Source organism: Chlorocebus sabaeus, chromosome 17 (assembly GCF_047675955.1).
Source record: "Chlorocebus sabaeus isolate Y175 chromosome 17, mChlSab1.0.hap1, whole genome shotgun sequence".
Taxonomy (NCBI): Eukaryota; Metazoa; Chordata; class Mammalia; order Primates; family Cercopithecidae; genus Chlorocebus; species Chlorocebus sabaeus.
Window position 1 is genome coordinate 26,964,630 of NC_132920.1, and position 22,861 is coordinate 26,987,490.

At 40.9% G+C, this 22,861-nt stretch overlaps 2 non-coding genes across 2 annotated transcripts; one reads left to right on the forward strand and one right to left on the reverse strand.

The window, feature by feature from the left end:
- Positions 1-7,183: 7,183 nt before the first annotated feature.
- On the reverse strand, positions 7,184-7,256 carry TRNAV-AAC (transfer RNA valine (anticodon AAC)). Its single transcript has one exon. It is a non-coding gene; the product is annotated as a tRNA-Val (tRNA).
- A 4,541-nt stretch (positions 7,257-11,797) lies between these two features.
- Positions 11,798-11,880, forward strand: TRNAL-UAA (transfer RNA leucine (anticodon UAA)). The gene has a single exon. It is a non-coding gene; the product is annotated as a tRNA-Leu (tRNA).
- The last annotated feature ends 10,981 nt before the right edge of the window (positions 11,881-22,861 follow it).

Consider the following 22,861-nt stretch of genomic DNA (forward strand, 5'->3'; position numbering starts at 1 on the left):
CCTCTCCTCCTCTAGTTCTCTTTTTTTTGGGCTAAGCCACATATATGTCCCTTAAAGTTGCCAATCTGACTGAACCTGAAACACCACATGCAGTTTTTGTATACTCTATCATCAAATAATTTACTTCATATTTAAATTATTTCCTATTAACATAATTTTGATTTCCAAAACCTCTTTTTTGGGTTTTTGTTTTTTTGTTTTTTTGTGTTTTTTTGGGTTTTTTTTCCTGAGACAGAGTTTCGCTCTTGTTGCCCAGGCTGGAGTGCAATGGCACAATCTCAGCCCACTGCAACCTCTGCCTCCCGGATTCAAGTGATTCTCCTGCCTCGGCCTCCTGAGTAGCTGGGATTACAGGCATGTGCCACCATGCTGGGCTAATTTTGTATTTTTAGTAGAAACGGGGTTTCTCCATGTTGGTCAGGCTGGTCTCAAACTCTTGACCTCAGGTGATCCGCCTGCCTCAGCCTCCCAAAGTGCTGGGATTACAGGCGTAAACCACCGCACCCATGCTTTTTTTTGGTTTTATGAAAGTTTTTCTTCATTGGATCCTAGTCCTTGTTATTGGATACAGTATTGTTTCTCTGCCTTCTGAAGAGATTAGTGAGATATGATATAATATGATATATGGTGTAAAGTTTTTGCTACAGTCTGTATCCTTAAATTGTATTTTAAAAATCTCTTTTTGTATTCTTCCTCCCTCCCTCCATCTCTCTCTTTCTCTCCCCCACCTCTCTCTCTATATATCTTTGGTGATCCTTGCACTATACACGTTGTATTAGTTTGTTATCACTGCCATAACAAAGTACCACAGATCATGTGATTTAAACAACAGACATTTATTTTCTTACATTTCTGGAGGCTAGAGGTCAGAGATTATGGTGTCAACAAGATTTGTTTGTTTGTTTGTTTGTTTTATGCTTCTCTTCCTGGTTTGCAGATAGCCATCTCCTCCATGTCCTAACATCGTCTTCCTTCTGGGTGTGTCTGTGTCCTAATCTTTTCTTGCAAAGACATGTCATACTGGATTATGGCCAATTCTAAATACCTCATTCGAAGGCCCTATCTCCAAAGATAGTCACATTCTCAATTAGTAGGTGTTAGGACTTCAACATATGAATTTGGTAGAGAGGGGAGGACACAAATTAATCTTTGATACATATATTTAAGAATAGGAGACTAAAATGCTGATTGATGCTAGGCGTAGTGGCTCACGCCTGCAATCCCAACACTTGGGAGGCCAAACTGGGGATATCACTTGAGGCCTGGAGTTTGAAACCAGCCTGGCCAACATGGAGAAATCCCGCCCCTACTAAAAATACCAAAAAAATAAATACATAAATAAATAAAATTAGCCGGTTGTGGTGGCACGTGCCTGTAATCCCAGCTACTGAGGAAGCTGAGGCAGGAGAATTGCGTGAACCCTGGGAGACGGAGGTTGCAGTGAGCTGAGATCCTGCCACTGCACTCCAGCCTGGGCGATAGAGTGAGACTCTGTCTCAAAAGAATTAAAATAAAATAAAATGCTGATTGAGAAGACAATGTAGTCATATTGTTCCTATCATTCCCACCAAACACAGTTAAAAACCCTGGACATCGTGTATAAAACAAACATAGGAAGACTTCGAAAAATGGAGACAAGGCAAACTGGCGGGAGACCTTTCAACCAGAGGAAAGAGACGGTGGTAAATTTTCTAATTTTTTTTTTTTTTTTAATTTCATGTATCCTGGACTGAGTGCAGAGAAGCCAACAACCCGTTAATACAGACAAAAAAGCCACAAGAAAGTCAGCTTTCTCTAACCAAATGACAAGGAAAAGAGCAGCCTAGCAAGACGGAAAACTTGTAGACAATAATTCTCTATTCCAACAGAACACTACAGAAAATGCTGAACTCCAATACCCCTACTCCCTCATTCCCCACCTGAAAGGCCCAGTCAGGAACCCAAACTCTCACCTTTGACCAGCAGCTGAGGTGGTTTCAGAGAAGGCCAAGTGTGGAACTGAGATCTTTATCCTCATTTGGTAGTATCACTGTCCACCTTCACACCTGCTAACCCTGGCCTGATCAGAAGCTCAGAGCACTTGAGTGTGGTTCTTAAAGGGAAAAATAACTTTTGATTTACATGGCTGGAACACTGTGGTTGGGAGAAACCTCCACTGTCAGGGAATCAGTAAGGATCAGTAAAAGGGTTGAGCAGATTTCCAGAAATCAACTTCCAGTCAACCGGGAGATCATAGTCCTAAAAATGAATTGGAGACAAAATAAGGTAAAGTTCCATTACTTTGTGGGATGTTGTACACCTTTCAAATTTGTTAGTCTCCTCCAGGCTAGTGAGCGTCCATGTTACTCACTTAATAGAATCGTCTTCTAAATATTCTGCTATAAATTTCCTCCATATTCTGAAACTGAGCAAGGGGTTATATAACTCTAAATTTCCTCATTAAATTAAACGAGATCTATTTTCAATCTCCTGTTCACTACATGTACACAAACACCACCAATTCCTGAAATTTTGGGGGTTGGTTTTCACAAGGTAAGTTATATTCTTCTTTGGCTTTTCCCAATTCTGGCTTAAAGTGAAACTTTCCTTGTGTATCACACTAACCTTCTGCTATTTAGTTTTCAGATTTTTGCTACTGCTTTCTCCTTTCCCATTATGGTCCTTCTGTACTTATGAACGGCTCTCTCTCCTTTTTTTCTTTCTTTCTTTTCTTCCTTCCTTCTTCTCTTTCTTCTCTCTCTGTCTCTGAATTTTTGGCTAGAAAAACATCAGATGCCTGTCTTCAATATGCCATTATTGTAAACAGGTCTATTTCTAACTCACTATGATTTTTCGTAATGCTTGATATTCAGAGGATTAGCAAAATAATACAGTAGACAATGAAGAGGATGCTATCCTTTATGCTCAGATTAAAATCCCAAAGGGACTCCAGCCTCTACCTAGAATGTAGAAAGTTGGAAAGAATATTGCTCCTAATCTAACAATGAAAAAGTCCAGATAGGCCAGGCATGGTGGCTCACGCCTGTAATCCAGCACTTTGGGAGGCTGAAGTGGGCGGATCACCTATCACCTGAGGTCAAGAGTTTGAGACCAGCTTGGCTAACATGGTGAAACCCTGTCTCTACTAAAAATACAAAAAAACTAGCCAGGCATGGTGGCGCACGCCTGTAATCCCAGCTAGTCAGGAGGCTGAGGCAGGAGAATTGCTTGAACTCGGGAGGTGGAAGTTGCAATGAGCCGAGATCGAGCCATTGCACTCCAGCTTGGGCAATAAGAGTGAAACTCCATTTCAAAAAAAAAGAAAGAAAGAAAAAGAAAAGAAAAAAGAAAGAAAAAGTCCGGATAGTCTAGAAAAGCATAATTTTCCTTGAACCCATGAAAGAGTTGAGGTCTCAGAGCAACCACGTAGCCTGAAATCTATGGAAAAATAGGTGCTCCCAAGTAGAAATGGGAAATGAATACTGGCTCATTTATAGCAATAGGATGATGATGAGGCCTCCATGCAAGAGGTTAAGAAAAATTCAGCAAAAATTCAGTATTTTATGACTTGCTAAATTTAGTCTAAGTGTCTATGTCTGACAAGGAAATTCTAGAACCCCTAGGATCAAGTACTCAAGAGGAGTTTTCACACTTTTGCAGGCTTCTCTTCACAATTCTCTTTTTTTTTTTTTTTTTTTTTTTTTTTTTTGAGACGGAGTCTGGCTCTGTAGTCCGGGCTGGACTGCAGTGGCCAGATCTCAGCTCACTGCAAGCTCCGCCTCCCGGGTTTACGCCATTCTCCTGCCTCAGCCTCCGGAGTAGCTGGGACTACAGGCGCCCGCCACCTCGCCCGGCTAGTTTTTTGTATTTTTAGTAGAGACGGGGTTTCACCGTGTTAGCCAGGATGGTCTCGATCTCCTGACCTCGTGATCCGCCCGTCTCGGCCTCCCAAAGTGCTGGGATTACAGGCTTGAGCCACCGCGCCCAGCCAATTCTCAAAGAACTACTGCCCTCCATGTTCCAGGAGAATTGGTTCCAGGACCCCCAAGAATACCAAAATCCACTGATGCTCAAGCCCCTTATATAAAATAACCTATGCACATCTTCCTGTATACTTTAAATCATCTCTAGATTATTTATAATACCAAATATAATGTAAATCCTATGTAAATAGTTGCTATACTTTTTTGTTTGTTTTTTTACTGTTGCATTGTTGTTTTTATTTTTGCAAATATTTTTGATCCTTGGTTGGTTGAGTCTACAGATGTAGAACCCGTGCTCATAAGAAATGATGGAGCAGGGCTAGGGATCAGAGAAAGCCCCTTTCAGTGGAACAGGGCTGACAGAGAGAATAGCCTGTCCCTAAGAAAGCAAACTTAAACACTTAGGGAGTAGCAGCAAACATGGTTATATCCAGAGAGCAGAAAATTCACAGGAGCTGAAGAAAGTAAAAAAGAATGAAAATTTCTACTTTAAAGGAGTATTAGGTATAGAATATTAGAGAATGTCAACTTCTGGGAGCAGGCAGAATGACTAAGAAAGTCCAACCTCAGAGACCCTGATCACGGAGTCTGCCTGTCTCAGTCTGTTTTGGGTTGCTATAACAGAATATCTAAGCCTGTGTAATTTATAAAGAAAAGAGGCTTATTTGGCTCATGATTCTGGTGGCCAGAAGGTTCAACCACAGGATCATCTCAACAGACGTAGGAAAACATTCAACAACCATTTATGATTTTTTTAAAAATTCAGTAAACTGGGAATAGAGCGGAGCTTCTTCAACTTGATAAAAAGCATCTGCAAAAAAAAAAAAAAATGTAATATCATACTTAATGGTGAAAGACTAAATGATTTCTCAATATAGGAAATGTCTGACAAGAATATCTGCTCTTACCACTTTTTTTTTTTTTTTTTTTTTTTTTTTTTTTTTTTTTTTCTTTTGAGAGGGAGTCTCCCTTTGTCGCCCAGGCTGGAGTGCAGTGGCATGATCTCGGCTCGCTGAAACTCCGCCTCCCCGGTTCACGCCATTCTCCTGCCTCGGGTAGCTGGGACCACAGGCGCCCGCCACAACGCCCAGCTAATTTTTTTGTATTTTTAGTAGATACGGGGTTTCACTGTGTTAAGCCAGGATGGTCTCGATCTCCTGACCTCGTGATCCACCCTTTTCGGCTTCCAAAGTGCTGCCATTACAGGCATGAGCCACCGCGCCCGGCCTCTTACCACTCTTATTCAACATTGTTCTAGAAGTCCTATTTAACGTAATTACACAAGACAAATAAATAAAAACACACAGTTTAGATTGTAAAGGAATAAATAAAACTCTTTCTAGTCATAGGCAACATGATTATCTATAGAGAAAATGCAAAAGAATCTAAAACAAAAAATAAATATAACCCAAAATAAATATAAATAAATGTAACCTAAAAATAATAAAATAACTAAAATAGAATAATAAAAGAATATAGTAAGACTGTGAGATAAAAGGTAAATAAATAAAAATCTATTGTATTTCTCTGTACAGAGGTACCTCCACTTATGGTGGAGTTACATTCCAACGAACCTATTTCAAGTTAAGCATATAAGTCGAGGCCGGTCGCGGTAGCTCACGCCTGTAATCCCAGCACTTTGGGAGGCCGAAGCGGGTGGATCAGCAGATCGAGGCCGTCCTGGCTAACACGGTGAAACCCCGTCTCTACTAAAAATACAAAAGAATTAGCCGGGCGTAGTCTCGGGCACCTGTGGTCCCAGCTACTCGTGAGGCTGAGACAGGAGAATGGCTTGAACCCGGGAGGCGGAGCTTGCAAGTGAGCCAAGATCGCGCCACTGCACTCAAGCCTGGGCATAAAGCCAGCTTTATGATGGGATACCTCAGGGCTTGGTCCTTGGACTTCTTTCCTATATACACTCACTCATCTATTTTCATGGCATACATAAAGTTTATATGACTACCACTCATAAATTTGACTCTGCAATCTAGACCACTCCATTAAACTCCAGATTTGTGTATTCAAGTGATTCCTCAGCATTACACGCACAGGACTCTCATTTTTTTTCTCGTAATAATCCTGCTGCACCCAGTCTTCTCTTTTTCAGTTAATGGCAACTACATCCTTTCATTTTTTCAGACCAAAAAAAAAAAAAAAAAAAAAAAACCCTTCAGAGTTATCACCAATTCTATTATTCCACTCTTCACGTCCATGTTCTCTGAAATTCCTCTTGGTTCTATCTTTAAAATATAACCAGACTCTGACTACTTCCCACCACCTCAACTGCCACCATACTGTTCAAGTCACAGTCATCTCTGATGAAAGGAACTTAACAGATCTCCTTAATTCCATTCTTTTCTCTCTACAAAATATTCTCCACTGAACTGTCGAAAGAGCTTTTAAAAACTTAAGTTACTGCATTAACTCTCCCTGCCCTCAACAGAAGAGTACTGCATCTCTTCCTATAGAAGGCCAACGCCAGCGGGCGCAGTATCTCTTTTTTATTTTTATCATTATTTTTATTTATTTTTTTGAGACAGAGTCTCCCTCAGTCGCCCAGGCTGGAGTGCAGTGGGATCTCGACCCACTGCAACCTCCACCTCTCAGGTTCAAGTGATTCTGCTGCTTCAGCGCCAACAAGCACAGCTAGTTTTTATATTTTTAGTAGAGGTGGAATTTCACCATGTTGGCGGGGCTGGTCTCCAACATCTGACTAGAGATGATTAACCCGCCTAGGCCTCCCTAGGCGGGTTAGGGATTAGGTGCGTGAGCCACCACGCCCGGCCGAGGCATAGTATCTTTAATGGAACAGGTACTACGTGAACTCGAGTATCTGTTGAGGGCTGGGTGAGAGGGCTGGGTGAGAAAATCAGTCTTAGCTCTGCTCTTGTTATATTACTATTATTTTAATTGAAAGTTCTGACTGACAGGGCGCGGTGGCTCACGCCATAATCCCAGCACTTTGGGAGGCCGAGGCGGGCGGATCACCTGAGGTAGGGAGTTCAAGACCAGCCTGACCAACATGGAGAAACCCCACCCCTACTAAAACTACAAAATAGCTGGGCATGGTGGCTCATACCTGTAATCCCAGCTACTAGGGAGGCTGAGGCAGGAGAATCGCTTGAACCAGAGAGTCGGAGGTTGCAGTGCACGGAGATGGCGCCATTGCACTCCAGCCTGGCGACAGAGTGAGACTCCGTCTCAAGAACAAAACTGCACGCTGTTTCCGCCCGGTTTCGAACCGGGGACCTTTCGCGTGTTAGGCGAACGTGATAACCACTACACCACGGAAACTTACTTGGTGTTACAGTGTTTCACCTTCAAATTAGTTATAATGAACTTTAAATTTATCTGTTCCTTCAGGGTATATCTTTGGCAGAGGGATAATATTTTCCCCTATACGTTCTAATTCTTAGAATCTATAGTTTAAAATCCGACAACTCGCAATCAAGCAAATGCTTCTCCCAAAGCTTCAATTCCTTCAGCAGCACAGGGCAGGGAAGTAGGCAGTCTCTTGGGAAATTTTATTTCAATTCATTTTTTGTGGTATGTTCTATGCTCTCTGCTCTCATAAGACGCTCTAATGTTCATCTCCCCGATGACTGAAAATTAGGCAGGACATTAGTGCCCTTGAGTATTTTTTTCTTCATGCTAGCAGCCTGTCAGATTCATTCAAAGTCCCGCTTACTCCTAAATGAGACTCTTTCCTGAGGTTTGAAACGAAAGGCAGAGACAGTGTTCATGAAAAGGCGTATAACAAGAAATAAATAGCTTGGGTATGTATGGGGAAGTTTAAAATCAAGACAGAACAACTGTATTCATTAGAACCAGTTAAGCAAATATCTATATATTATACCTGGTAATTGGTAATAAATATATATGTATTTACACATATGTATATATGTATATATGCTTCTCACACTATGTATTTTTGCTGTTTTATATATATATATATATATATATATATATGAACATGAGGATAAGCTTCCTCATCCATAATTATCTCATCTTTAGCATAGTGAAAATTAGGAGGCCAGATTTTATAAATCCTAAAGAAGTGGTAAAGAGTTCTGCTAATTACGGTAAAAATTTTCATCAAAAGATAGCATATTTGATCATCCACTGCTATTTGATAGGAATTAAAACATAAATTTCATGATGAAAAGGATATTTTGTTTGTTGTGTTCACTGCTTTATTCACAGCTACTTAACAGTCTCTGGCTTAGGACTTTTAGTAGAGAATTAATTAACATTCCTTTTGTGAATGAATGAGTGAATAAATGAGAACAAGTAACAATCAATAGTTCCATTTTGGATATCTAAACTTACCTTTTCTCAGTGTATTCTAATTGATGGGTCTTTCAGACTTGTGCCAGTTGAGATGCATATAGAATTGTTTAGCACTTAAAACACTCTCTTTACTTTATCTTGTAGTGAGACTATCCCTGGATTTTACTGTAGCCATTTTTTTTTTCTAGCATTTGTACCTGTCATCAGCTATGACATTTTGTGTTAGTGTAGTGATGATCACTATGTGTTATATGCAGAAGATCATGGTTTTGCTCTGCAGGAGATGCAGAATAAACCAAGGACGGATCCCTTTATCCTGCTTTTTACATTTCTTAATAGAGAGACCAAAGAATTGTTTTACAGTTGTTACCATCTGGTTGCCTGTTCCAGCAGACTACAGGGTTCTGGGGGCTGGCTAACATTGCCTCATTTTTTTCCCACCTCCATAAAGGGCCCTCTAAAAGCATTTTCTACAAAGCTCAAGTGCTTACAATTGCCAGACATTCAGAATACAGAATTAACAGCTGATTTCTGAGACTATCGTGGAAGCTGTGAAAATGTAGAAAGATGCCAGCTTCAGCCAACAAAGAGAAGGCCAGGGATTCAGATGGCCTGAGAAGGCCTTGAGTCCAGAACCCCAGGAATAGAAAATACCCAGGATAGAAAGGCATTTGTGTCTTTCTAGGGGAGCTCATGTGGGTCTGGCTTTTAGCTCTATATTCTGAAAAGTTGGAGCCGTAAGGAAGGCAGAATAGTAGTAACTGAGCCAGCATTTGTCAGAACGTAGGAAGAGTGGTAAAAAATAAATAAATAGCAAGTAGCTTGCAAATGAAGTTCTGCCCTGGATACGACATTTGTTCTTTCAACTTAACCTCAATAGATTGAAGTGGTGAAATGAGAGAAAGAAAATTTGACGTAAAGATTTATTTTCTAGACTCTTTGGTATTTGACCCCAATAAAATGATGGTTCTCTATCTCTATGTACTATTTTACCAATCCTTAGGATTCCATGGTGATAAAAGAACATAGTAAGTCACAGATAGACCTAGTTATAATGATGGCAAATTAAGCACAGCTTTTGTTTTCTCTTTATTCTAAACTACATTTATACAAAGCATTAAGGGTGTTTAAAGACATAAATACACAGGGACGAAAAGATGAGAAAACGAAGAGCAGTAGCAAGTAGCAAGATTTTGAATGCCAGAGAGCAGAATGATTAGTGTTAATATAAGGGAAAATCTTTTGGTGTTAAGTATCTTTTTTTAAAAAATTACTTTTTAAGTTTGGTACATGCAGCCACGCGCTGTGGCTCACGCCTGTAATCCCAGCACTTTGGGAGGCCAAGGCAGGCAGATCACAAGGTCAGGAGTTCGAGACCAGCCTGGCCAACACGGTGAAACCTCATTTCTAAATTAGCTGGGCATGGTGGCGTGTGCCTGTAATCCCAGCTACTCAGGAGGCTGAGGCAGGGGAATTGCTTGAACCAGGGAGGTGGAGGTTGCAGTGAGCCAAGATCACACCATTGCATTCCAGCCTGAGCAACAGAGCAAGACTCCATCTAAAAAAAAAAAAAAAGAAAGGTTGGTACATGTACATATACTCCAGCACATCTCATAGTTGCATAATATTTAATATTATGTGTTTACCACACTTCACCTATCTACTGTTCAATGTTGGCTTCAAGGCTGAATCTGATTCTGGAAGAGGAAAAATAATGAGACAATTAACATCCATATATGATATAATCTTTATCTTTGTGACATGAGGGGGAATATATACCTAGGAGCCGAATACCTAGGTCATTGGGTGAGACAATCTTAACTTGAGTAAAAAGTATTAGACTGCTTTCCAAAATGACTGCATTAATATAAACGTCCATCAGCAGGATATGAGGGCTTCCACATCCCCATTTCTGCAATAATGGACACATTAAGCTTTCTAATTCTTCCAATCTAACGTAGGTTGAGTAATAACTTATTTTATCTTGCATTTTATAAATTAATAATAATATTAAGTATTTAAAATCTTAATCTTTTCGGGGTCTTCTTATCATGGGTTTGATGAGGACCCTGTCCCTACTCTTTACACATTTTTTTTCTTTCTTTTTTTGAGACAGAGTCTCACTCTGTCACCCAGATTGGAGTGCAGTAGTGCGATCTCTGCTCATTGCAACCTCTGCCTCTTGGATTCAAGCAATTCTGCTGCCTCAGCCTCCCGAGTAGCTGAGACTACAGGCTCCCGCCACCACGCCCTGCTAATTTCTGTATTTTTAGTAGAGACGGGGTTTCCCCATATTGGCCAGGCTGGTTTCGAATTTCTGACCTTGTGACCCGCCAGCCTCGGTCTCCCAAAGTGCTAGGATTACAGGCGTGAGTCACCGCGCCTAGCTTCTTTACACATTTTCTATTGAGTCTGCTGTTTGATCTTGCTGATTTTAATGGCTTCTTACTATATCATGTAGATTAAGTTATTTTCATTTGTAAACATTTCAAGTATCTTCTACTTTGGTTGTATTTGTCTATTTACTTTTCCATTGTGGCTTTCTTTGATTTGGGTGCAGCAGACTATATCAGTGTTTTGCTTTACTCTGTGTGTGTGTGTGTGTGTGTGTGTGTGTTTTGAGATGGAGTCTTGCTCTGTTGCTCAGGCTGGAGTGCAGTGGCACGATCTCGGCTCACTGCAACCCCCGCCTCCCAGGTTCAAGCGATTCTCCTAATTCTCCTGCCTCAGCCTCCCAAGTAGCTGGGGTTATAGGCATATGCCACCACCCCCGGCTAATTTTTGTATTTTTTAGTAGAGACGGGGTTTCGCCATGTTGACCAGACTGGTCTCGAACTCTTGACCTCAGGTGATCCGCCCGCCTCGGCCTCCCAAAGTGCTGGAATTACAGGCGTGAGCCACCACGCTCGGCTTATTGTTTGTGTTTTTAGTTTTGTTTGTTCGTTTGTTTAATGTTCTTCTGTCCCCTAGATAATAATGCTATTTTCTACATATGTTTCTATTATTTTTTATCAGTCATATGCAGGCATTTAAACTATCTTGATAAGTATATTTTACAAAATCCACACATGATTATACTGTATAGTGCATGTTTAAAAAAATTCACAGCAATAGAATAATTAAAAACTCTTCTGTATGTCAATGTATGGGAGACTCTTTTCTCCGACATGTTCTTTCCTGCACCCAGCAATCGCCTGAACCCGGGAGGCGGAGGTTGCTGAATCTTTAGAATTCAGCTCTGATCCCAGCATTGACAGGCGTGGATTTCCCTCAACATGCCTCATTTTAATGGAAGTCCAAGGAATCAGGGATGGTTCCTCTTTCCCCTAACACCTAGTATAGTGCCTGTCACAAATTAGTGATTAAGCATACTTTTGGAAATATCTTTTCATTTGTTTATTTCCAAGCAATATTAGAAAGATTTATTAACTTTGTACACTCTTTTAAACATGGTCCTAGTTTTCACGGATATAAAATTATTCATAATCTTCCAGAAACTACAAATTCTAGCCTAGTAAATATTGACAAGGAAGGTATGTCTTATCACCGGGATGGCCGAGTGGTTAAGGCGTTGGACTTAAGATCCAATGGACGTATGTCCGCGTGGGTTCGAGCCCCACTCCCGGTAGGTGTTGGTGCATGTTTTGACGTTTGCGATTTCTAGCACAAAGTTGGAAGCTAGGTATGTTTACGCAAAGAACTAGTATGACAACCTTCTCACTTTGAGTGTAAATGCTTCAAAACATAACGAGGGTTATTAAACAATATTCTGCCCAACACAACATTTTTTTTTTTATCTTCAAAGAAATTGCTTCCTGAGCAGTATTAAGTAGGAGGCGCCTCTTCCCACAATTCCTATAGCCTAACAGCACAGTGTATTCAAGTCCTGAATACATTTCTATCACTGTGGGATGTATTCCGAGTACATTGACACGCCTGTAATCCTAGCACTTTGAGAGGCTGAGGCGAGCGGATCACTTGAGGTCAGGAGCTCAAGACCAGCCTGGCCAACGTAGCGAAACCCTGTCTCTACTAATAATACAAAAATTAGCCGAGGGTAGTGGCGGGGCGCCTGTAATTCCAGCTACTCAGGAGGCTGAGGCAGGAGAATCACTTAAACCCGGGAGGTGAAGGTTGCAGTGAGCCGAGATCGCACCATTGCACTCCAGCCCGAGCGACAAGAGCGAAACTCCGTCTCAAAAAAAAAAAAAAAAAAGAGAGAGAGAAGAAAGAAAGGAAGGAAGGAAGGGGAGAGAGAGAGAGAGAGAGAGAGAGAGAGAGAGAGAGAGAGAAAGAAAGAAAGAAAGAAAGAAAGAAAGAAAGAAAGAAGAGAAAGAAAGAAAGAAAGAAGGAAGGAAGGAAGGAAGGAAGGAAGGAAGGAAGGAAGGAAGGAAGGAAGGAAGGAAGGAAGGAAGGAAGAAGGGAAGGAAGGAAGGAAGGAAGGAAGGAAGGAAGGAAGGAAGGAAGGAGAGAAAGAAAGAAAGAAAGAGAGAGAGAGAAAGGAAGGAAGGAAGGAGAGAGAGAAAGAAAGAAAGGAAAAGAAAGAAAGAAAAGAGAAAGAAAGAAAGAAAGAAAGAAAGAAAGAAAGAAAGAAAGAAAGAAAGAAAGAAAGAAAGAAAGAAAGAAGAAGAAAGAAAGAAAGAGAAAGAAAGAAAGAAAAGAAAGAAAGGTAGATCAGCGCAGTGTGGTGGTGCGCTCCTGCAAGCCCAGCTACTCCAGAGGCTGAGACGTGAGAATCGCCGGAACCGGGGAGGAGGCGGAGGTTGCAGTGACTGAGATCGCGGCACTGCATTCCAGCCTAGGCAACAGAGTGAGACTCTGTCTCAAAAGAAAAAAAAAAAAGGAATTGTGGGAAGAGGAGAGCCTAAGTGGATGTTCTGCCTAAAGAGACCTGAATTCTGCAGGCGATTCAGTTCCAAAAGAAAGGAAATTGTGAAATATTTTGCTTTTAGGTTCTCTTTGTCACTGAGGCAGGCAAAAGTGAATCCTACATGCACTGCTTCTTTTTGTTGCCAGAGAGCAGGACTCAGAGAAGCCCAACTCCACTAAGGTTAAGGCTCTCAATATTCCTTACAAAAATCAGACTCAGGTAGGAGAAATTATCCCAAATGCGAGCAAGATTGTCGAATGTAAATAGTCTTTCAGACTAGAAATGTTCAGCTAAGACATTATAGGAAAGCATCAATAAGTAAATAATGTACTTTTAAATTTACTTCGACAAGCAAGAGATAATTGGCCAACCTAAATCAATATTGAAAAGAAAATGAAAGGAAATGATCTTCAGTGTGGTTATAGTTTTATAAGAGAAAAATATGTATAATCCAACTGCTGTATATACTTAGTGAGAGAATATCTTTGCATCTGATGACTGCAACCAATTGTTGTTTGAGTTCTGCTGTTTTTAGAATTCTCTCCTGTCCTTCTTCACAGTGATATTGGACCTTCATGTAGTGTTTATCACTTTTGTATTACAAGTTTCATGAGAAACTGCTGACTTGCTTTCCAAAGCAGTCATACCGTCTTAAATTTCCGGCAACAATTCATACCGTTTTAAATTCCCAGAAACCATATATATTAGAGTTTATGTTCCCCCTCATTCTCACCAATGCTTGTTTTCAATTATTTTTTAATTTTGTAGCCATTCTAGCAAAAATATATTAGTATCTTACTGTGATTTTGATTTGCATTTCCCTAAATATTAAAGTATATTTTCATAATGTATATGTGTTTATCTGTTGGCCATATATAATCTTTGGCAAAGTGTGTGCTTAAATATTCGTTATTTGATTTTCTTGTTTTTGAGTTCTGAGAGCTCCTTATATTTTCTGAACAAACCACAACAATCAGATATGTGTTTTGTTTGTTTGTTTGTTTGTTTGTTTGTTTTTGAGATGGAGTCTCGCTCTGTCGCCCAGGCTGGAGTGCAATGGCGCAATCTCAGCTCACTGCAACCTCCGCCTCCCAGGTTCAAGCGATTCTCCTGCCTCATCCTCCTGAGTAGCTGGGATTACAGGCGCCTGCCACCATGCCTGTCTAATTTTTTTGCATTTTTAGTAGGACGGAGTTTGCCATGTTGGCCAGGTTGATCTCAAACTCCTGGCCTCAGATGATCCAGCTGGCATTACAGGCGTGAGTCATGGCGCCTGGCCCTAATTGTTCATTTCTAATACAGTAACTGACTTACCACGGTTTGCCTTAAATTTTCTAAACTTTGTGATTCGTTTTGGGGGGGAGGATACTAAACGCATTTTTTACTTATAGTCTTTTTTTTTTTTTTTTTTTTTTGGAGTCCTGTGGGAAGAGGGGAAACAAAGGCCGTTTACAAGGAAGAGCCAGTGAGAAAGACAGAAAATCAGGAGAGCAGTGTCTTGGAAATCAAATAAAATGCTTTAAGAAGAATAATGTGCCTATTGCCCCTGAGAAGTCAAGAAAGATAAGGACTTGGGGGTGATCATTAATTTTAGACATGTAAAGGTCATTCATGATTTTGACCAGAAGTTTCCATGAAGTGCTGATACCAAAAAACCTAAAGGTGGTGGGTTTCCAAGAGAAAGGGAAGAGAGAAACTGCAGATAGTAAATCTGAATAACTGAATATAGGAAATTTTTAAATAAAGTCATCTGAGAAATGGGGCACTAACTAGAGAAAAATGTTGAGCCAAGAGAAGCTTTTTTTACGATAGGGGTCAAACTCCTGACCTCAGGTAATCCACCAGTCTTGGCCTTCCAAAGTACTGGGATTACAGGCGTGAGCCACAGCCTGGCCAACGTGATGAAACTCCGTCTCTACTAAAAATACAAAAATTAGCTGGGCATGGTGGCACAGGCCTGTAATCCCAGCTACTCTGGAGGCCGAGGCAGAGAATCATTTGAACCCGAGAGGCAGAGGTTACAGTGAGCCGAGATCATGCCACTGCACTCCAGCCTGGATAACAAGAGCAAAATTCTGCCTCAAAAAAAAAAAAAAAAAAAAAAGATAGGGGTCAAATGTCATATTTGAATGTTCATAGGAATAATCCAAAAGCTAGGAGAAAATTGCTGAGTTCAATGTAGATAAAATTCTCTTTAGTCATTAGTAATTCACTGATGGGAGTATGGGAAAATTACTTTCCCTTCAGGAGAATAAGGAATTTTTCAAAGCTGTCTAACAGCAACAGGTCACCAGTAAATTTTGATTTCATGCTTCTCTTCTGTTATTTTTTGTTTTCAAGACAAAGATACATGGAGACTTATTCTAGAATAGCTACGCTAAAATTTAAAGTGGTGGAAAGAATCATGAGAAGTCAACTATAGAGCAACAGACTTGGCAATCCACTAGTTTGCCATGTCATTGGTGTCATTTAATGAACACTGCTCCACCTCCAGCCTATCACAAAAGTGATCTATATTCTTCAGAAGTGTCCATATTTTCTAACATGTAATGCTGACTCTTAAGCTCAGGCCATATGTAATTGCCTTTTGTAAAGGCAGTTAATCCATTGGCTATCAAGTAATCTGTGAGGAGATATATGAGACCTTCAGTTAAAACAAATAAATAAATAAAAACAAAAGCTCTTCCCAAAAGGGATTCAAGTATTTAGATAGGTACTCCACATGGATTCTTAAAGGGTACATTGAAACTGGAAAAACTAAAGATAATCAGACAGTAGACAGACATAATAGATTCAAAGAGAAGATGACGCTGAAAGATTTATTGATTCACATTCATCCCCAATTGATAGAATATAGATCAATGAATTACTGCCCTTCAGTGGGTTTGAGATAATCTAGACTTTCCATAGATCTTAATAAATTAAGAGATACTTTGAGCTGGAATATAGATGACCTTATTGCTAAAACCCAATGTGGGTAACTCCAATCACACCTAGCTTCCAGGTATTAGAAGGAGGGACAGGAGATGGAGGGAGACAGCTTACACCAGGTAGGTCCTGCTACGAACTTTCAGAAAAGGAAAATGGATTGTTCCAGTTTTAATGGCACAACATATCTGAAGTCCCAGACCTAACGTAATCTTTGCTTCTCTCTCCCAACCTCTCTTCAAGCATGTGTCCTCTTTTCTTTAGACAAAGAAGAATTTGATCACTCATTCATTCACAATAAGTATTTATTAAATGCATACTATGTGTCACATACTGTACTAAGCACTGGGGTAACACCAATGAACAAAATATAAAGAAATTTTTCCTTTCTAATGGCAGGATTAACGTGCTTTTTTAGAAAAGTAAAGCATAGGCCAGGCGCAGTGGCTCACACCTGTAATCCCAACACTTTGGGAGGCTGAGGCAGGTGGATCACGAGGTCAGGAGTTCAAGGCCAGTCTGGCCAAGATGGTGAAACCCCATCTCTACTAAAAATACAAAAATTAGCCGGGTGTGGTGGCAGACGCCTATAATCCCAGCTACTTAGGAGGCTGAGGCAGGAGAATCACTTGAACCCGGGCGGCAGAGGTTGCAGTGAGCCAAGATCCCACCAGTGCACTCCAGCCTGGGCAACAGTGAGACTCCATCTCAAAAAAAAAAAAAAAAAAAAGGAAGTGTATATAAAATACATGATGTGATGACAAATGCTAAAGAGAAAAATTAATCAAGGATGGACATTAGGGTTGAGTTTTTATTTTCAGTTTCTAAATGGAGTAAATGTTATATTTGAGCAAAACTATGAAGAAAGAAAATGAATTAGCCATGGGGAGATCTAGGTAAAGTCATTCCAAACATAGGAAATCATGCCCACAAAGACCTTGATGTGTTTCTCTTATGTATTAGAATAGTAGCAAAAAAGCTAACTTTGCTGATGTAGAATGAATGATATTTTGGTGTACATATCAGTTATCTATTGCTACAAATATACTTCTTAATAAACCACTTCAATAGCTTAAAAAAAAATGCAGATCTATTTAGCTCACTAGTTCATAGCTGATAAGTTGGGATTGACCAGACAGTTTGTGTCCCAGCTGGGGCACAATAATCAATCAATCTCCATATTGCATTACATATTTTTCCAAACCCATAGAATGTACAATTCCAAGAGTGAACCCTAGTGTAAACTATGGATTTTGGGGGATAATGATGTGTCTGTGCAGATTCATATGTACAAATGTGCCACTCCAGTGTGGCTTGTTGATAGTGGGGAGGTTGAGGAGGAGGATTAGGCAGAGTATATATGAAAACTCTCCCTGTACTCTTTCATCCAATTTTGCTGTGAACCTAAAACTGCTCTAAAAAATAAAGTCTATTTAAAAACAAGAAAAAAAGAGCAAAGGGCTTACTCAAGAATCTTCTTTGTCGGGGCTGTGCGGGGTGGCTCACGCGTGTAATCCCAGCACTTTGGGAGGCCGAGGAGGCAGGATCACGGGATCAGGAGAACAGACTATCCTGGCTAACATGGTGAAATCCTGCCTCTACTAAAAATACAAAAAATTAGCCAGGCGTGGTGGCGGGCGCCTGTAGTCCCAGCTACTCGGGAGGCTGAGGCAGGAGAATGACGTGAACCCAGGAGGCAGAACTTGCAGTGAGCCGAGATAGCGCCACTGCACTCCAGCCTGGCGACAGAGCGAGACTTCGTCTCAACAACAACAACAAAAAAACTTCTTTGTCATATTTGCTAACGTCCCAAAGTCATGATGCTTAGCTTAAAGAAAGAGTGGAAGAGCACTACAAGGTCACCTGAAGAACAGCATGGGTAAAGGTGCGGAGACCAGCTTGGTCGGGGAGACCCTAACCCAAGGGCACTAGAGGAATTAAAGACACAGACACAGAAATATACAGGTGTGAAGTGGGAAATCAGGGGTCTCACAGCCTTCAGAGCTGAAAGCCTCAAACAGAGATTTACCCACATATTTATTAACAGCAAACCAGTCATTAGCATTGTTTCTGTAGATATGAAATTAACTAAAAGTATCCCTTATGGGAAACGAAGGGATGGGCCGAAGTAAAGGAATGTTGTACTACTTAACATGCCCTTAAGGCACAGATCGCTCAGGCTATTGTTTGTGGCTTAAGAATGCCTTTAAGTGGCTTTCCGCCCTGGGCAGGCCAGGTGTTCCTTGCCCTCATTCCCGTAAACCCACAACCTTCCAGCTTGGGCGTTAGGGCCATTATGAACATGTCACAGTGCTGCAGAGATTTTGTTTATGGCTAGTTTTGGGGCCAGTTTACCGCCAGATTTTGGGGTGCTTGCTCCCAACAAAAGGGAAGGGAGCATGGTTGGGGTTTGTTTGTTTGTTTTGAGACGGAGTTTTGCTCTTGTTGCCCAGGTTGGAGTGCAGTGGCGCGATCTCAGCTCACCATAAACTCCGTTTCCCGGATTCAAGCGATTCTCCTGCCTCAGCCTCTGGAGTAGCTGGGATTACAGGCATGCGCCACCATGCCCAGCTGATTTTGTATTTTTAGTTGAGGTGGGGTTTCTCCATGTTGGTCAGGCTGGTGTTCAACTCCTGACCTCAGGTGATCTACCCGCCTCAGCCTCCCAAAGTGCTGGGATTACAGGCATGAGCCACGGCGCCGGGCCCAGAACCGGTTTTCAATCAGTTCAATCTGTCAGTAACAATCACTTCTGTGAGCACACTTTTGAAAACTAATCAGTGTCTGCTTCTGACTTCTGAAAGTCAGCTGATCAGGGATGGACTCACTCCAATAAACAAACCTCTGAGCGCGGACCAAACAATGGCAGTCTCTGACAAGTAACCATGCTCCCATAGATTATAACAACTTAACGAAAAAAAAAATTAGCAATCTGTTCTGTTTTTAGGGACTGTGGTTTACAGTATAGCTCTCCCTTGAATGAGCTTTGATTTTGTCTTTTTAAAGTATTGAGCAGTGGTTTCATCATCCTTTGAAAATGCCCCTTTGTCAAATCCGAAAGGTCTAAGTTTCGTTTCTTGCTGGGATTATTTTTACCATTTATTTTTCACATCTGTAATTCTGTGTATTCTATAAAATGATATGGTCTTTACAACCACATTGTTTTGCTGTAAATGTAGACCTTGGCAGACTTTTGCTCCTTTACCTATGTTTATCAGTCAGATTGGGCAAACAAAATCCCAATGTTTGAAAACACACTCTAATGGCGAGTCTTCAACTGTCACTCCACAAATATTTACCGAATGCCTACTCTGTCTTCAGAGCCATTCTGAGACCTGGTTACCTAGAAGAAAAAAGAAAAAATTCTGTCCTCAAAGACAAAAATTCTGATGAGAACCGACTGATAATTTAATATGAAAAAAAGGAAAGCAAAATAAGTATGCATGGTTTCCCATTGTGGTTATCTAATACAGAATATCAATTTCAACAGTGTTGAAAAGATAGTGTAAGGGGTGAGGAGACCATCAGGTGGAGGAAGCATGTGACAGCCACAAGCAGACGCGATAGGCTGGATCCTGAGAAAGGGACCAAAAATACATGGAGTTCAGATGGACAGCGGGCATCAGACACACATACAAGCCCAGTGCTACCCCCTCTCTAACACCCTCGTTTTCTTCACTAAAATGTCTTAGGGCGTCAGGTCTCTTGTTCCATAAGATTTTTTTTCTTTCCCAAGCCCCTTTAGAGGAGGGCAGGAATCAAATGGGTATGTGTCACTGAAGAAGAAATGACATCAACATTTAATTCCGACTTTAAGTTGAAGAGGCTGTTATTTTCAACGTGTAGCTGGATGTGAAGTGACTGCGGCAAAATTGAAGAGAAAAGGTGACAATTATTCCGGCCTGTACGGCGATCGAACCCGCGACCATTAGCGTTATTAGCACCACACTCTAACCAACTGAGCTAACCGACCATCCCAGTAGCAATCTTTTTTTTAAATTTTACAAGAGCAAAAAGTTTGTTGTTCTTGTGTTTCTTTAAAACTAAAGGAAATTCTTTTCCTTTCCTCAAAGAGATGTCTTTTAAAATAATTTTAATTGCGACTATGTAATATTGTTTCTTCAAACTTCTGTTGGTGTTTTACGTTTTCCCTTCCCGTACTCCCGCAGGGAAGAAGGAAAACAAAAACGAAAACAAGGACAAGACCAAAAACTCCACCTCCAGCAGAAAGGAACTTCGCCTCTCCCGTGGGAAATGATATTTTCTCAAACTCACCTATTCTGCCCGGAGAAAATACTACAGAGAACCATTCACGAGAGGGGCTTCCTTCCTTCTGATCCTGGGAAGGGTCCAGAGACCCGGGGAACGATCTAGAAGCAGAAGTTGGTCGTTCTGAGTTTTCCGTCCAAATGGTTTGATTATGAAATTGACTCACCCCGCGGAATGGCTGGTGGATTTGGTTCGCGGCATGAGGAATCCGCTCCATACTGGAAGGAAGAAAATCTCCAGCAGATATGCCTCGCGGGTTCTTAAGGACTGGGGAGGTAACCCTTCTCTGTGGCCCCCTCAAAATGCCCGGTGGTTATGTCTGTTGCTCCACTATACATTATTATAATTAATTGCTTGTGTTACTCTTTGTACTATCTTGTTCTTCATTCTCCTGGTACCTCAGATGCCCGCACAGCATGGTAGGCTGCTCGAATAGTTTAATGAATGGGTAAAAGGTGTGCAGAGATCATTTCTGCTGATTATCAACACTTCGATTCTTCGAAGTGGAGCACGAGGATCCTCTAGGCGTCAGGCAAATGTCTTTAGGAGTCTCAACGTCTTCCCCCCTCCAAAAAATACTTTCAACAGAAATCAATTTACCTCCTCATTGGTGGTGGAATGGGAAGATGGTGGAGAAAGCTGCCCTTTAATAGCAGTTCGGAGGTCTTCTCCGACAAAGGACTTTGTACGTACCTCTTCTTTCCCAACTCCCGCCGCTATGGCTGTTGGAAGACTAAGGACTTCCACTCAGCTGGGCTTCCGCGCCTCTTCCTGTCCGGGCGCAGCTACTGTTCTTGGTACACATTCACTGCGCCTCGGGCAGCCTAAGGGTTCTCAAGTTCAACAAGCTCGGCACCCAGTTCTTTTCAGACAGGGAACACACTGGCGATGCAAACAGGGTTGAGTTGGTGCAGGTATGCATGTGTTGAAATAGACAAGTCTGCGCCCTAGAGCCCTCGCAAAGATCCTGAACAGGCAGCTCATTTTCCTGGACAATTTCCCAGGAATTAAGAGTGTGGCTCAGCTCTAGTTTGGAGTCCAACTCTAGTTTGGTGGCCAGCAAATAAATTTCGAGTGGAAAGAGGAATTCAGACCATTTCTGGAGTGACAATGGCATCCACGAACCAGCGCTCTAAATTTTCAGTTCACTTTCAGGTTTCTTGGATTTCTATTTTGAGCACAAAGAAGGTAACGCTAGCTTCCATGACCCTGCTGAGTATCTAGGAAAACTTCAAGAACTTGAGGAAGGCCGTGTTGTAATATCTGGTCTGAGTGGGCCTCTTTGGATTTGGAGGCTGTTTCCAATAGACACAAGATAAAAACTGAAGATTTAACAGAGCTTAGTGGTTAGCCAAGCTGGGCCCTTAGGCTTCAAAATATTGTTACCCACCATCCTCCACAATTTTTTAAAACTATGTATATCCCCACACACATTTTTGATAAAGTAATATGTATCTTAAGATTAAGCAGATGCTTTTCTTTGTACTATAATTATTGACATTTTAAAAAATTAAAGTGCTGCATAATTCTTGAATACGCTGAAGATTATAAATTTTGAATAATGTAATAATGTTATGCTTAAAATTATTTTAAGTTTTCCATAGCCTATTTACTTGCAACAACAACAAAAATATATATGTACATTACAATCAATTTGGGGGATGGCACAGGCTTTCTTTTTTTTTTTTTTTTTGACAGAGTCTGACTCTGTCATCCAGGCTGGAGTGCAATGACATGATCTCAGCTCACTGCAACCTCTGCCTCCCGGGTTCAAGCGATTCTCCTGCCTCAGCCTCCTGAGTAGTTAGGATTACAGGTGTGGCTACCACGCCCGACTAATTTTTGTATTTTTAATGGAGACGGGGTTTCACTATGTTGGTCAGGCTGGTCTCGAACTTCTGACCTCGTGATCCACCCGCCTCAGCCTCCCAAAGTGTTGGGATTACAGGCATGAGCCACTGTGCCCAGCCGGCTTTCATTTTTATGAGTTCCTCTGAGTTGAATTATCACTAAAATTATTACTTATATACAATCAAGCATAACAATAAAAATATGAACTCGGAAACTAATCAGTAAGTATAAAGGTGAAACTAATTAGATATTTATCTAAATGACACAATTGAGCTTTTATAATTAGTTCATGTGATTATTGATAAATATACACATTGCCATGATAAGTCATTTCAACATCAGTTTTATGCCCAACTTAAAACTACTGAGAAAATGTATTTTAGTATACAAATAAATGAAAATAGATCAGGTTTTGTTACACAAATGTCTCAGAATTATATAACACTAAGTTATTTGCCAAAAATCACATAGTAACCCACAATAAATAATTACATTTTACACTCTATTCTAGTTGAGAACTTGACTAGATTCTCCCTTAATTTGCTTAAATCAAATAATTGGAAACTTCCTGACTTGCTAAAGGATAGTTACATAGCAATTAGAACAATTCAGTTACCAGGGAAAGACTCTTCCCACCCAGGTCTTTCCAATGGTCCCTGTGTTGAAGCCCAGAGTGTAGATTAGCAGTAGT